The sequence below is a fragment of the Lissotriton helveticus genome, chromosome 10, assembly GCF_964261635.1.
Source record: "Lissotriton helveticus chromosome 10, aLisHel1.1, whole genome shotgun sequence".
Lineage (NCBI taxonomy): Eukaryota > Metazoa > Chordata > Amphibia > Caudata > Salamandridae > Lissotriton > Lissotriton helveticus.
In genome coordinates this window covers 863,243,758-863,260,317 of record NC_136071.1, presented here as the reverse complement: position 1 = coordinate 863,260,317, position 16,560 = coordinate 863,243,758, and positions in this window count along the sequence as shown.

Here is a 16,560-nt window from a genome sequence, read left to right as displayed (position 1 = left end):
GGATTAGAGATGTTGTTGTCCAAGCAGGCTTAAAGTCTGCCAGGAAAGATCGGAAAGTATCCTGCTTGTGGAAGGTCAGTCCGCTCTAAATAGTGTTTCCCCAAATGGCCCCTGCACCTCTGTGGGGCAAAGGATTATAGATGTTGTAGTCCCAGCGGCCTTGAGTCTGCGAGGAAAGTTCCACCAGTAATACTGGTATTTTGTACATATTTGTAATATTATTACGGTATACCTGAAGGTTGCCTCACAGGAAGTCTTATAAACTAGCACAGTGAGTCATAGTTGCTTATGCTGACAAGCCATTGACGATGTTAAAAGGCTTGATTGTTTATAATGAAAAGTTACAATAAATCAATCAATCATTGTTTGTAAAGAGTGCTACTCACCCACGAGGGTCTCAAGGCACTTGGGTGGGGCAGCTCCGGATCAGTCGAAGTGCCAAGTCTTGAGGCTCTTCCTGAAGGTGTACAGAGTGGGGGAGTGTCTGATGTTGACTGGGAGCTTGTTCCAGGACTTTGCCATGATGTAGGAGAAGGCTCTCCCACCTGCTCTGATTCAGCAGATGTGTGGGGTCTCTGCCATAGTGAGGTCGGCTCAGCAGAGGTTCCTTTTGGGTACATGGAAGGAGACTCTTTCGTTGAGGTATTTGGGACCGATGTTGTGGAGGGATTTGTAGGCGTGGGTGAGTAGCTTGAAGGTTACTCTCTTCTTGACGGGGAGCCAGTGGAGGTCTTGTAGCTGCTGGGTCATGTGCTCGTGTTGGGGGTTCCGAGGACAAGTCTGGCTGCGGTGTTCTGGATGGTATGGAGCTTGTGTAGCAGGGTCTTGTTTATTCCTGCATAGAGGGCGTTACCGTAGTCTAGTCTGCTGGTTATGAGTGCATGGGTGACGGTCTTTCTGCATTCGGGGAGATCAACTTGAAGGTCTTGCGGAGGATGCGGAGGGTGTTAAAGCAGGCGGAGGCAACAGTGTTGATCTGGCGGCTCAGGGTGAGGGAGGAGTCTAGAATGATGATGAAGTTCCGGGTGAGGTCAGTCAGGGTGGGTGGGTTTCCGGGGGTAGGGGGCCCCCAGGAGCTGTCCCACACAGAGGGGAAGGGTCGAAGGACGAGGACTTCTGTCTTCTCCAAGTTCAGATTTAGGCAGCTGTTGCTCATCCAGGCTGCGATGTCTTTCATTCCTTATTTGAAGCTGAGTCTGGTGTCTTTGGGGTTCTTCATGAGAGAGGATGAGCTGGGTATTGTTGGCATAAGATACTATGCTGAGCCCATGCTGTCTGACGATAGCGGCAAGGGGGGCTATGTAGATGTTAAAGAGCATGGGGCTGAGTGAGGAGCCACAGTTGATCTCTGTAGGTTTAGAGAGGAAGGGAGGGAGTCTAATCATTTGGGTTCTGCCAGAGAAAAAGGAGCAAATACAGTCAAGTGCGGTTCATGTATACCAGTGTCGTGGAGTCTGGGTGTGAGAGTGCAGTGTGAGACAGTGTCAAAGGCTGCGGAGAGGTCTAGTAGGATGAGGGCCGTGGTGTGGCCTTGGTCGAGTAACATGTGGATGTCATCGGTGGCGGCAAGGAGGGCGGTCTCGGTACTTTGGTTGCTGCAAGATCCAGACTGTGAGGAGTTGAGGATGGTGTTCTCTTCAATGAAGGTGGTCAGCTGGAGGTTGATGAGCCTCTCGGTGACTTTGGCTGCGAAGAGAAGGAGAGAGATGGGTCGGTAGTTTTTCAGGTCTGTCGGGGTGGCCGAGGGTTTCTTGAAGAGGGGCTTGACCTCTGCCTGCTTCCAATCATTGGGGAAGATGTCGGATTCGAGGGAGATGTTGATTGTCTGGCCTAGTTCTGGTGCTATTACTGCCATGGCTCTGTGGCATATGTGTGGTGGGCAGGAGTCCCTGAGTGGGTGTTCTTCATGGTCGTGGTGGTGTCTTCAGTGGTGGCAGGTTTCCAAGTGTTGATGGTCAGCTAGTTTGTCAGTGGTGGAGAGGGGGGTGGTGTACGGAGTCTGTTCGCTAAAGTTGTCGTAGAGGGCCTTGATTTTCAGTTGGAAGTAGGACCTGAGCTTGTTGCAGCGGTCCTGAGATGGTGTAAAGTCCTTGGCTTTGCTGGGGGGTTTGGTGAACTGCTGTATGACGTTGAAGAGTTTTTTTGCGTTACTTCCGTTGGTGTGGATTTTGTTCTTTATAAATGTCCGCTCGGTAGCTCTTATGCGCTGGAGGTATTCATTCATGGTGTTCCTATAGTTGCTCTGGTCTTTGGTGGTTTTCCAGACTTTCTCGAGGAATCTGCAGGAGCGCCTGTCTTCTTGGAGCTTGGTGGTGAACTAGGCGGCCTTCAGGGGGCATTGTTTGACAAGTTGGCAGAGGGGTGCGAGCTTGTCAGCGCAGCTGGCTATCCAGCAGTGTAGTTCTTTGGCTGCGGAATTGGTGTCAGTTGTGGTGGTGGGGGGGTTGAGGAGAAGGGTGGTTTTGAGATATTCCTCTGTGATCTTACTCCAGTTCCTTTGTGGCGGGTACGGGAGTGTTTGGGTGCAGAGGTGGTGTTGAAGGTGAAGTGTACACAGTGGTGGTCAGTCAAGAAGAGCTGAATGGTGTGGCTGAAGTGAATGTTTGTCCCTCCTGTGAAGATGGGTTTGAGGGTGTGCCCAGCTCTGTGGGTGGGGGTGGTGACAAGCTGCTTCAGTCTGAAGTTAGAGAGGTTGTCAAGGAGGGTGGTGGAGTCAGGGTTGCTGCGGTTGTCGAGGTGGATGTTCAGGTCTCCGATGAGGATGTAGTCCATGGAGGCAATGGCGTGGGTTGCGACGAGGTCGGCAATGATGGTGACGGAGAGGCACGATGCCTGGGGGGGTCTGTAGACGAGGGTCCTGTGCATCATGGTGCTGGGGCTGGTTTGAATCTGGAACTGGGGGTGCTCTGTGTTGGGGGGTGGGAACAGGGGCTGTGCAGGGGGGAGGTGCCCGCAGGGCAGCAGCGGCACAACAAAACGGATGTATATTAAATTAAATAGTACATAAAATAAGGCTAATGGAATGAGGCGACACCTAGCGGGGCAGTTCAAATTAAAATAAAGGCAGTGAAAATAAAATTAGGGCAAGAAGGGGCCACCAGGTGGGCACAGATGAGGTAGGCAGGAATGAGGCTGCAGGTCTGAACCCTCACTGGAGTGGGACTCAACACTGCGGTGTGGCGTCGGTGCTGCGGAGCTGCCGGGGAGAGGGCTGACCAAGACCAGAGGTCATGGTCTTACTCGCGCTGCCATTAAGTAGGAGAGGGGGAGCAGGACGAGATGCTGGGAGGCAGGAGCGGGGGCTTGCAGGGGGGAGGGACCACAGGACAGCAGCAGCGGGAAAATCCAGCGGTATAATAAATTAAATAGTAAATAAAATAAGGCCAATGGAATGAGGAGACACCTAGCTATAAGCCTGACATTCTTATTGTGAAAATCATAGGTAATCATAGGTAAAAGTCAAAAAGCATTTAAGAGTAGATCTGCATTAAAGCATATACATAGGTATTTTGTTACATTAAATCTCACAGATTACCATTCTAGGCAAGCATTTTGATGCTGGCTAGAAAATGTGTATTGTCAGAATCCTTGTTAGGCCCTATTAGAAGAGATAGTATTTTGTTTTGCCACCTGTAGTTTTGTGTACTATGTAATTTATTGACTTATGCCTCATGGTTGCTTTAAGGGAAAGTTTATGCTCAGTACAGAGAGTCTCACTTGGTTATGGTGAGAAGCCATTGATTCAATGCAGACCTGATTGGTTCACTTCTAAAATATTTCTGTTGCCATAGGTCTGATCTAGTTAGCATGCAAAGTTATGATAAACATATCAGGCTTGTCATATTGATTGCCAAAAGAATACGTTACTATCACCAGGCATTTCGGAGAACATTGTTATGTATCTGTATTAAAGCCTACAACTAGGTATTCTGTTATACAAGGTGCTAAATTACATTTGTAGGAAATAATTTTGATATGTTCTACTGCCACTTAGAAAATATGGTGGAAGAACATTTTAATTGAAATAATTACTGCTAGAATCTCTTCTTAGATGTCTGCCATGATCTTCTAATGCAAAAAGCATTACACAATACATATATCCATATATATTACACATATTACATATACATATATCCATATATATATATATATATATATATATGTAACCATATAGAGAAATAGAGGATCTTTGGGTCCACTCTATTCTGCGCTTAGCCTATCTGATAGCCATTTACATTCTACTTCCATCCATAACTGCATGAGTTAATGCTTCTGCCTGCATTAGCCATAGTCTTTTTTTTCCCGTGTGTGATCATCATGCGTGCATTCACCTGAAAGATAGTGTGCTTCAGTATCAGGGCTGTGTGGTAAGTCCTTTTGTTTTGAATTTGTCTCCTTTTGTTGTTCACCTTTCATTTCTTTGCTTCTCCTCTTTTTTGTTTAATGTTTCTTCAGAGGATTTAACTGCTCTCTAGGCAGTGCATGGGTTGCTTGCTTGCTTCTCATTTCATTTGTAGTGCATGTGGCCACTTTCTCTAAACCAGGGGATCATCACAGAATGTTGTTATCCATAGTTTATGATTGTTTTATCCTTCCAAGATGGCCAACGCATTCCCACCATGTTTAGAAGGCAACACGTTCTTTTTTCTACTTTTATTCTTTTAATTTATATTGCATATATTGTTTGGTTTGTGTGTACTTTATTGCATTATGCCAAAGGTGATTGGAAGGAGGATACATTGCATTGATGGAAGCATGCATGAGTTCAAAGATTAGTGACACAATGTGTGCATGATAGAGTTTTTACACCCATCAATTACACAAAAGCTACTTTAATTCATAAACTAGATCTATTGGCATTAGGAATGCTTGGATATACCTGCTAATAGGACATCCGGCAGAGCTTAGCTGGTACAGCTTACATCACCTCTCAAAAAGAATATATATTTGTCACTATGACGTTTCACGTGGATCCATGAATTAAAAGCTATACTGGCTCCCACACAGTATTTACTTTTATTAAATAATCAACAGTTTACATTCACAATTCGTTCAGTTAGTAGGCCCCCTGGCAGGGAGGTTTGTTTCCTCTTTCACTGCCTGCCGCTTCCTTGGCTTTCCAGTCCAGCAGTAATAGCTTCTGATCAGGAGCTTTAGGGCACAGCCCTGCTTCTGGAGGGGTACCTACCTGCTGACCCTTGCCTCTTCCTCTAATGATTTAACTGAGCAGTTTCCATTAAAACATGACTTTCCTGTTTTCATGAAAATTGAATGTGCACAGATCAGCCCTCTCAGCCTTGTTTCGAGGTCTTAATGAAAGGAGGAGGAGGCGTGCTGAGTTGGCTATGGCACGATCTAGCTACAGACAGTTTAAAAACCGAGCACTCTGTAGGAGGATGTTTGTATGCTCACGTAAGACGCCTAATTCAACTACCATTATCTCAAACTGGCACAGCCCATTCTATGTAGCAGATGCCTCGGGCAACACAGTATATTTGCTAAAATAATACTACCAAGGGTCTGTCTGGCTGCTTGTTGAGAATCATGGTTTGCTGGTTCTGACGTGCAGAGCCAGTGTCCTGCTCTGCTGCTATAATGGAGCCTCTACCAACATGAAGCAGGGTAAGTGAAATAAATATTGTTTCTCTTTGCACGTCTGTATGTGTTCGTGAGTGTGTTTGTGAGTAATTGAGTGAGAGTGCTTGCTTGTATGTGTCCGTGTGTGTGTGTGTTTGAGTGTCACTGAGAGTGAAAGTTAGTGGGAATCTGAGAGATTGCATCAATATCTATGAGGGAAGAAGTGTGAGTGTCTTAAAAGGATTGAGTGACTGGAGATTGTGAGAGGGCATGAGAGTGAGCCAAGGGTGTGGCTATCAATGGTGCAATACATTTGCATCATGGCACAGAGTCTGAGAGATTAAAATGAAGAGTGTGTACGTGTGGCTATAAGCCATAGTGAAAACCAGTGAGTATGGGTATGTTTGTGTGTGAGTAACAATGAGTGGGAGTGGGAGTGAGTATGAGTGAGAATGGGTAAGTGCAATAGTGTGAGTTAGAGTGAGTGAAAAGGAAGAGAGTCAGTGTGAGAGGAAGTGAGTATCAGTGCGTGAGTAAGAGAGTATTTGGTTGTGTGTTTTATGATTGTGAGTCTGCCACTGGCCGGGGAATACTCAATATAATTCTGGGCATATGACTCTACCCCCACTGCTGCATACGACCACTGGCATACTGCAGAAAATTCATGGCATAAGGGAGGACACTCAAGGCAAAATTCATACTCTGAAATACTGAAAATAATACTTGACATAAGGGGACATCTGTGGCAAAATGCTGGTGCTGGCATACTGGAGGTAATTCTTTGCCATAGAGAAGGCAACCATGGCATCTTGGGGCTGAGGGGGCAGGTTATTGAAAGCAAACCATGATGAAATGCTTGGCTCTGAAATACTTGAGGTAATTTTTCACATACAGGCAACCAATTGTTTATGGACAATATCAATGGCAAATTCTGGTACTGGAATATTTTATGTAGTTCTTGGTATAAATAAGTAGTACCCTTAACAAAATGCTGCCATTAGCAGAAGGGAGTTCTTGGGTGAAGCAGAAGCACCTTATGGTAAGCATTAGCCATACAGGGATATATGTTTTTATGTTTAATTATGAGAAACGTTTATGTAAAACTTTAAAAAAGCATGGGTGTGTTGTTCCCCTAAGATCCTGCCCCCTTCGACCTCTGCTTACAAGGGTAACTAAATGAGCTGAACACTTGCTGTTGAAAACCAGCAGGTTGGCAAAGCCAACAACGTCAACAAATTGATTGACATTAAATCGTGTAACATTAAAATTGGTGATTAGAAATGGTAGAATTGCGTTATGAAGCGCGGTATAAAAATATCACTTCCTAGAAGTGCATACCTTTAGAGGATGGTGGTTATGGGCAGTATACAAAAAAAGTAATCTTGATATATTTGAAGTAGTATACAATGGCATTCTCTCGGCGAACTTTTCATGATGTCAGACGGAAGACACTGCAGATTCATTTACCAGTGGTTTCCCACTGTAAAGGATCAATCAGCCTACGTACTACTGGATTGTTGGGATAGACTAAGTGAAACAACAATATAAAAACACCCAGGGGCCTATTTACAAGCCCCTTGTGCCACCTTTACGTCACTTTTCCCATGTTAAAAATGATGCAAAAGTGACGCAAGGGGCTTGTAAATCTGCCCCCCAGTTATAAATAAAAAGACGCAGCTACTGGAATCCATTCACCACTGCTCATAGAAAACAGGGCGCACTGTGAGTGTGTAAAATGGTACAAACACCTCGGTGGGTTTTAAACTCACATTAAGGGCTGGTTCAAAATAAAGTTGGAAATCAGTGAGGAGCTATGAGCCGGCACTTGTCTTAGACTTTTTTTCATTATGTCGTTAACTATGCTTTCAAGTGGTATTTGGTATAACCAATGCAGTAACACCACATCTAAAATTACTGATACCATCTGATATGGTATTTACTTGGTGCATCATAAACCTCACCATTACAGGTTTTTAACAATAGAAAGGAGAATAAACAAAAGAATCATTGTTTGTGAAATTATATTCCCGGTAATTTATCCCAAAAATATTCCACCAGGATTTTACTGATGAAATGTGTTCATTGAAAAATCTAAATATGCAGGAATTACCACACAGCTCATAATGCAGATAAATAACATTCCACCAAATTCATCATCAGGCCTTAGTTGTCAATTTACAGGACTATGCCTGGAAACCCTGATTCGATAATGCAATTATAGTCTCTATGCAGATCCTAAATGTCTTTCTAAAATAAGGAAAGAGAAAAATCCTATGTGTGGGTCTTTATTATCGCAGCATTTAATTGTTGAGGTAGCCTTGACAGGAGGACTGTCTAGGTTGTGTTAGTTGGAGGGTGTACTTGTTCCTAAGTGATGAACGGTTGGAGAAAGATTTTGTAAAGAATAAGGCCATGGAATTTATTCGTTCGGTGAAAGTGTCAATTTTGCACTCAATTGTATGAAGATTTTGGAGAGTCTGGGCTTTTCTTGTATTTGGGGTGCCTGAGGGAGAGGTGGTGGTGCTCTTCGTAAAGGGTAGCAGTGCTTTTGAAGTATTTGACATGCACTATGGACGATGAGCTGAAGTTAGCTGGATGGCATGTAGGATCTGGATCTGGATCCTGTCTTGCAGGAGATTGATTGCCTTTAAACTGGGCATGAATTCCAGGAGTCTATTGATAGTTTCTCGCTAGTCTGCAATCAAGTGGATTGGTCGAAATTGAACGGTGATGAGCTAGACGGAGGAAGATTATTTTCTTTGGAGTGAAGGAATAATGGTGGAGCTCCCTATTATGGGATTTTTCTTAATTTTCAGCAGCATCTAAAATAGTTTTATGCCCCTGAAGGGATAACATATGTACACATTCCAGACCATAAATTATGTTTTGCACTCCAAGGAAATATATACAGACTAGAATACTATATGTAGTTCTGGAAGGCCCTTTCTGTATGAAATTTGGCAGGGAGGAAATTATTTCAGTTTGTGCATTTTGAAAACACCCTCACTTAATAGTTTGATAAGAACAGCTTGGTCCTAAATAATTGGCTTTTTATGTCTGGTTTAGCAGCAAGACATTACTTTCAATTAATTGATCTAGGCATAGAGTGGACTAGGGCTATGCCAGAGGAGACTATTCTTTCACCTCATGCGATTGGATGTTTGGTGTATCATTCCACCTGCTAAGGCATTTTTGCATTGCAGTACACTAGGTACTGTTTAACACCTCAAAATCACACTGTGATTTTGTGAACATAAAATAATTTTTTATTGGAGACATGCTGCATAAGAAAAGCAATATTATTTTTCTCTGCATTAGCTTTTATATATATATATATATATATATATATATATATATATATATATATATATATCAAACACACGAAGAGAGTTGTCCCCTCAAGGAATCCTCACACAGGTAGGTAAACATTGCGTTTATTTGCAAAGGCTGCAGCAAGGTTGCTTGGGCTTCTCACCATGAAATTAAAAAAGCTGACACGTTTAGTGCTTCTCCTGAGCACTTCTTCACAGGCTATCTCTTGCACCCGCCCAACTTGAAAGCACCTGATATCCATTCTCGAGGCCTGCCCCAGTGGGCGTAGTAGGCGCAATGCCTGCTGGTCTCTGGAGTGCTAAAAAGTTCATTCTCAAGTGAGTAGTTGGTGCGGTGCAAAGTAAGAGTGAGTTCAAAACCCTTGTGGGTTGGCAAGTGTCCCGCATCTTCCTGGCTGCACATAATAACCTGCACTGCGCACCTCCTGTCCTGCAGACCTCGGAGTGAGATCCGTTTTCGGGCCGCTGCTTTGTGGCGGGGCTTCCGCACGGCAGGACTAGCCGTTTTACATCAAACACACGAAGAGAGTTGTCCCCTCAAGGAATCCTCACACAGGTAGGTAAACATTGCGTTTATTTGCACAGGCTGCAGCAAGGTTGCTTGGGCTTCTCACCATGAAATTAAAAAAGCCGACGCGTTTCGTGCTTCTCCTGAGCACTTCTTTACAGGCTATCTCTTGCACCCCCCCAACTTGAAAGCACCTGATATCCATTCTGGAGGCCTGCCCCAGTGGGCGTAGTAGGCGCACTGCCTGCTGGTCTCTGTAGTGCTAAAAAGTTCATTCTCAAGTGAGTAGTTGGTGCGGTGCAAAGTAAGAGTGAGTTAAAAACCCTTGTGGGTTGGCAAGTGTCCCGCATCTTCCTGGCTGCACATAATAACCTGCATTGCGCACCTCCTGTCCTGCAGACCTCGGAGTGAGATCCGTTTTCGGGCCGCTGCTTTGTGGCGGGGCTTCCTCACGGCAGGACTGGCCGTTTTACATCAAACACACGAAGAGAGTTGTCCCCTCAAGGAATCCTCACACAGGTAGGTAAACATTGCGTTTATTTGCACAGGCTGCAGCAAGGTTGCTTGGGCTTCTCACCATGAAATTAAAAAAGCCGACGCGTTTCGTGCTTCTCCTGAGCACTTCTTCACAGGCTATCTCTTGCACCCGCCCAACTTGAAAGCACCTGATATCCATTCTCGAGGCCTGCCCCAGTGGGCGTAGTAGGCGCACTGCCTGCTGGTCTCTGTAGTGCTAAAAAGTTCATTCTCAAGTGAGTAGTTGGTGCGGTGCAAAGTAAGAGTGAGTTCAAAACCCTTGTGGGTTGGCAAGTGTCCCGCATCTTCCTGGCTGCACCTAATAACCTGCACTGTGCACCTCCTGTCCTGCAGACCTCGGAGTGAGATCCGTTTTCGGGCCGCTGCTTTGTGGCGGGGCTTCCTCACGGCAGGACTGGCCGTTTTACATCAAACTCACGAAGAGTGTTGTCCCCTCAAGGAATCCTCACACAGGTAGGTAAACATTGCGTTTATTTGCACAGGCTGCAGCAAGGTTGTTTGGGCTTCTCACCATGAAATTAAAAAAGCCGACGCGTTTCGTGCTTCTCCTGAGCACTTCTTCACAGGCTATCTCTTGCACCCGCCCAACTTGAAAGCACCTGATATCCATTCTCGAGGCCTTCCCCAGTGGGCGTAGTAGGCGCACTGCCTGCTGGTCTCTGTAGTGCTAAAAAGTTCATTCTCAAGTGAGTAGTTGGTGCGGTGCAAAGTAAGGGTGAGTTCAAAACCCTTGTGGGTTGGCAAGTGTCCCGCATCTTCCTGGCTGCACATAAGAACCTGCACTGCGCACCTCCTGTCCTGCAGACCTCGGAGTGAGATCCGTTTTCGGGCCGCTGCTTTGTGGCGGGGCTTCCTCACGGCAGGACTGGCCATTTTACATCAAACACACAAAGAGAGTTGTCCCCTCAAGGAATCCTCACACAGGTAGGTAAACATTGCGTTTATTTGCACAGGCTGCAGCAAGGTTGCTTGGGCTTCTCACCATGAAATTAAAAAAGCCGACGCGTTTCGTGCTTCTCCTGAGCACTTCTTCACAGGCTATCTCTTGCACCCGCCCAACTTGAAAGCACCTGATATCCATTCTCGAGGCCTTCCCCAGTGGGCGTAGTAGGCGCACTGCCTGCTGGTCTCTGTAGTGCTAAAAAGTTAATTCTCAAGTGAGTAGTTGGTGCGGTGCAAAGTAAGAGTGAGTTCAGAAACCCTTGTGGGTTGGCAAGTGTCCCGCATCTTCCTCGCTGCACATAATAACCTGCCCTGCGCACCTCCTGTCCTGCAGACCTCGGAATGAGATCCGTTTTCGGGCCGCTGCTTTGTGGCGGGGCTTACTCACGGCAGGACTGGCCGTTTTACATCAAACACACGAAGATAGTTGTCCCCTCAAGGAATCCTCACACAGGTAGGTAAACATTGCGTTTATTTGCACAGGCTGCAGCAAGGTTGCTTGGGCTTCTCACCATGAAATTAAAAAAGCCGACGCGTTTCGTGCTTCTCCTGAGCACTTCTTCACAGGCTATCTCTTGCACCCGCCCAACTTGAAAGCACCTGATATCCATTCTCGAGGCCTGCCCCAGTGGGCGTAGTAGGCGCACTGCCTGCTGGTCTCTGTAGTGCTAAAAAGTTCATTCTCAAGTGAGTAGTTGGTGCGGTGCAAAGTAAGAGTGAGTTCAAAACCCTTGTGGGTTGGCAAGTGTCCCGCATCTTCCTGGCTGCACATAATAACCTGCACTGCGCACCTCCTGTCCTGCAGACCTCGGAGTGAGATCCGTTTTCGGGCCGCTGCTTTGTGGCGGGGCTTCCTCACGGCAGGACTGGCCGTTTTACATCAAACACACGAAGAGAGTTGTCCCCTCAAGGAATCCTCACACAGGTAGGTAAACATTGCGTTTATTTGCACAGGCTGCAGCAAGGTTGCTTGGGCTTCTCACCAAGAAATTAAAAAAGCCGACGCGTTTCGTGCTTCTCCTGAGCACTTCTTCACAGGCTATCTCTTGCATCCGCCCAACTTGAAAGCACCTGATGTCCATTCTCGAGGCCTGCCCCAGTGGGCGTAGTAGGCGCACTGCCTGCTGGTCTCTGTAGTGCTAAAAAGTTCATTCTCAAGTGAGTAGTTGGTGCGGTGCAAAGTAAGAGTGAGTTCAAAACCCTTGTGGGTTGGCAAGTGTCCCGCATCTTCCTGGCTGCACATAATAACCTGCACTGCGCACCTCCTGTCCTGCAGACCTCGGAGTGAGATCCGTTTTCGGGCCGCTGCTTTGTGGCGGGGCTTCCTCACGGCAGGACTGGCCGTTTTACATCAAACACACGAAGAGAGTTGTCCCCTCAAGGAATCCTCACACAGGTAGGTAAACATTGCGTTTATTTGCACAGGCTGCAGCAAGGTTGCTTGGGCTTCTCACCATGAAATTAAAAAAGCCGACGCGTTTCGTGCTTCTCCTGAGCACTTCTTCACAGGCTATCTCTTGCACCCGCCCAACTTGAAAGCACCTGATATCCATTCTCGAGGCCTGCCCCAGTGGGCGTAGTATGCGCACTGCCTGCTGGTCTCTGTAGTGCTAAAAAGTTCATTCTCAAGTGAGTAGTTGGTGCGGTGCAAAGTAAGAGTGAGTTCAAAACCCTTGTGGGTTGGCAAGTGTCCCGCATCTTCCTGGCTGCACATAATAACCTGCACTGCGCACCTCCTGTCCTGCAGACCTCGGAGTGAGATCCGTTTTCGGGCCGCTGCTTTGTGGCGGGGCTTCCTCACGGCAGGACTGGCCGTTTTACATCAAACACACGAAGAGAGTTGTCCCCTCAAGGAATCCTCACACAGGTAGGTAAACATTGAGTTTATTTGCACAGGCTGCAGCAAGGTTGCTTGGGCTTCTCACCATGAAATTAAAAAAGCCGACGCGTTTCGTGCTTCTCCTGGGCACTTCTTCACAGGCTATCTCTTGCACCCGCCCAACTTGAAAGCACCTGATATCCATTCTCGAGGCCTGCCCCAGTGGGCGTAGTAGGCGCACTGCCTGCTGGTCTCTGTAGTGCTAAAAAGTTCATTCTCAAGTGAGTAGTTGGTGCGGTGCAAAGTAAGAGTGAGTTCAAAACCCTTGTGGGTTGGCAAGTGTCCCGCATCTTCCTGGCTGCACATAATAACCTGCACTGCGCACCTCCTGTCCTGCAGACCTCGGAGTGAGATCCGCTTTCGGGCCGCTGCTTTGTGGCGGGGCTTCCTCACGGCAGGACTGGCAGTTTTACATCAAACATACGAAGAGAGTTGTCCCCTCAAGGAATCCTCACACAGGTAGGTAAACATTGCGTTTATTTGCACAGGCTGTAATAGATATAAAATTGCAATTTTCGGAGTACGATTGAGAAGGAAAGAGTATTCGTCCCATTCCAAAAGGCCTACTGAGTGCCACTCCTTAAGCATATTGTGGTATACAAGATTAGACTCTTCTATCTTGTCCCTTGAAGTTTTCTCATAACAATCAGAACACTCAAGCTGTCGTGTATATATAGAGACAATTATGAAAAATATCATGTTTCTTCTCTGCTAATGATTCCAATGTCACAAAAGGCTATTATATGTAAACGTTTTGCGTTCAGTATTTTAAAAGGAAAAGAGAAGAAATGTAACTGCCATTTTTTAGCCATATGGGCACCTGCCGAAAAACATAGCTTTCAGAGAACTGAAAATGTATCCGTTATAAGGCGCACTTGCACTTTATTATATATGTCCATATATCTAATATCCCCAAATCATTAAAAGTTATGATAGAAGGGATTGAGATATACAAAAGGTGGCGTTACTTATCGTGTAATGACATTGTGTAAATGCTGAACTGCGTATCTTTTTACAAGTGTTAAAATGGCCACTACGTTTTAGCATAGTTATACACTGACTTGTGTGTCCTTTTTTACTGTCTACTACCACTGTATTGTATTTTAGCCATTGAGTAATGGCGGCAAAAACATCGTGATCAAGGGAGCTTGACTCCCGAAACGAGTTGATGTGAGCTCAAAATAAAGAAGCCTAATTATAATTTTCCTTCCTTGAGTGCCGGATGATTTCCTTGGGGAATTGTGGATATCCTATTTTGAATATTGAGCGACGTGGCTGATCGTCGCTGAACCGGCACCACCAGCGTTTTGGAGCACGCCAGTGTGAATAACCGGAACTTGAAAGCAACTGAAGACAGGCATGCCCCCCGGAACTACCCGGATCAGCATACCCTAATTATTTGTGGAGTGAACGGAATCGCTGCAGGCTGCTGCAGCCCGACGGTCGGAGGATCTCGGAGCTCCGGTGAGTCAGCGCGATTCTGTTTCTCCATTTTATTTACGGGTCACTGCTTTGGGAGTCGGGAGCTGGAGCGGTATTTATCTTTTCGGTTGCGCATTGGAAGCTGAGCGCCGCCAACCCGCATTGAACAAAGCGGATTATTTGAAAAGAAATACCTGGAAGGATATTAGTAGGCATAACCATGAGCGATGATGAATGTGCAGCAAGGGAGCTTGAGGCTTTAAAGTTATTTGAAGATATAGCACAGCCTGCAAGAAAGGAGGGAGGGCTGCCGCCCCAGTTGGCAATTCAGACCTAAGTAAATATCTACAGAATTATGAAAAGTTAAAGAAAAGGGAAATCTCACGATGGTGGGAGGTAGCATCCCTGCGAAAATAGTTGGAAGTGGGACATGTCCCACGTGTACTCAGAATCATGATTTCCCCTTCCTATGAGAACCCGGACATTGAAATGCTTGAAGAGTGGGCAGAAAATAGTGCGGTCAGTTCCACTAATATGATATGTATACTTTTAAAACACGCCGAAAAGGAGCATTTGGCAGTAGTGGAGAAATTGAAAGAACTGAATGAGATCCTTGACAAACATGAAAAGAAAGCACGAATTGGCAAATTTAAAACTGATTTGAAAGGAAAATTGGAAAAATATGAGAAACGCATAAAAGATAGAAAGTCTACCAAATTCATAAGAGACCGTATAGACTATGAATCTGGGCGCATCTACACTTTTGCCAAGAAATTCGCTATGGCAAGGCGTCAAAAAATCCACAGTGGACAAACTGCCCAGCAAGCAGTTATACCAAGCGATGTGAGTTCAGACACTGGTTCTGAACAAGAATCGGACGATGGAAGAAGAAAAGGGCCGAATGACATAAGGTTACCCGTCACAGATGAATTCCGTTTTATGATCATGGAACAACAGTCCGACCATCGCATGGGCAAGGGAAAAGGTTGGGGAAGGGGCCGAGGAAAAGACGACAAAGAAGAGGAGGTGAGGGGTACAGGAGGAGCACAAGGCTGGCAAATAAAAAGATCCTTGCGCTCGAACACAAAGAAGTAATAGAGGAATGTGAAAATGATGCAACTATTATTAATTTGAGTTCCATGATGTTGACAAAAGATGATGAAACAATCTTGAAATTAGGTCTTTCATACTGTGATATCAATGATTTTAATTATCCAAACAGTAGAATGGACCTTTATCGTTACATCCGGAAACTAAAACTATCAAAGTTGCATGCAGGACGAAAAAATAAACATGAGTCTGAAGTAGAGACTTTGATGGATACCCCCACCACTTTTGTAAATGTCAATGATATACCGGCATTAGAAGACATGATAACATTAAAGGATGATACTACTCAAACTGAGAGAGACAAGACAATTGGACCAGGAACTGGCTTGAATATAAGTGACCATACACCTTTTAGAGCACCTTCTAAGTTTCTCCCACAGACTATAAGAGATAATGTGGATTTATTTGGGGAGAATATAAACACGGATTCAAAAAAATCTATATTTCTTGGAGAATCAGAAGGGACAGAAAATGGATCCAAATAAAGCATTATTTTACAAGACTGAAAAAAGTACAAGATGAAGATGGACTCCTAATTAAACCTTCGGACAAAGGGGGTAACGTTGTACTTTGGGGAAGAGAACAATATAAGAAAGAGGCCCTGAGTCAGCTGCAGGATTGCAGTTGCTACAGTAGAATAAGTCCCAAAGAGTATGATAATGTAATTGTGGAATTCTTTGGAAGATTAGATAGCTGGAAAGATAATGGGCTCCTGAGCTGGGACGAGCACAAGTTTATTAAAAGAGAGAAACCTTTGGTCCCAGTCTTCTATATGTTACCGAAGATACACAAGAACCCCACTAGTCCACCAGGGAGGCCCATTATCTCATCATGTGGTAGCCTTTTTGAGAATGCTTCACGCTATATAGATTATTTCCTTAATCCTATCGTCAGATCCCTCCCTTCATATATAAAAGCTTCAACTGATTTTTTAAAATGTATTTATGATATATGTTGGGATGTTGAAACCATGGTCCTTTTAACGCTAGATATTTCAACCTTGTGTACTAGCATAAGACACGTAGATGGTCTAAGAGCATGCGAGCACTACCTGAATAGGAGACCAGCGCATCTTGCCTCCCAGAATATTATGATCTTAGAACTCATGGAGTGGTGCCTCACAAAAAATATTTTTCTCTTTGGAGATGACCTTTATTTGCAGGAACGGGGGACTGCGATGGGCACCTGTTTTGCCCCCAGTTACGCCAATTTACATCTCGGCTGGTGGGAGGATCAGGTGCTCAGGGGTGGTC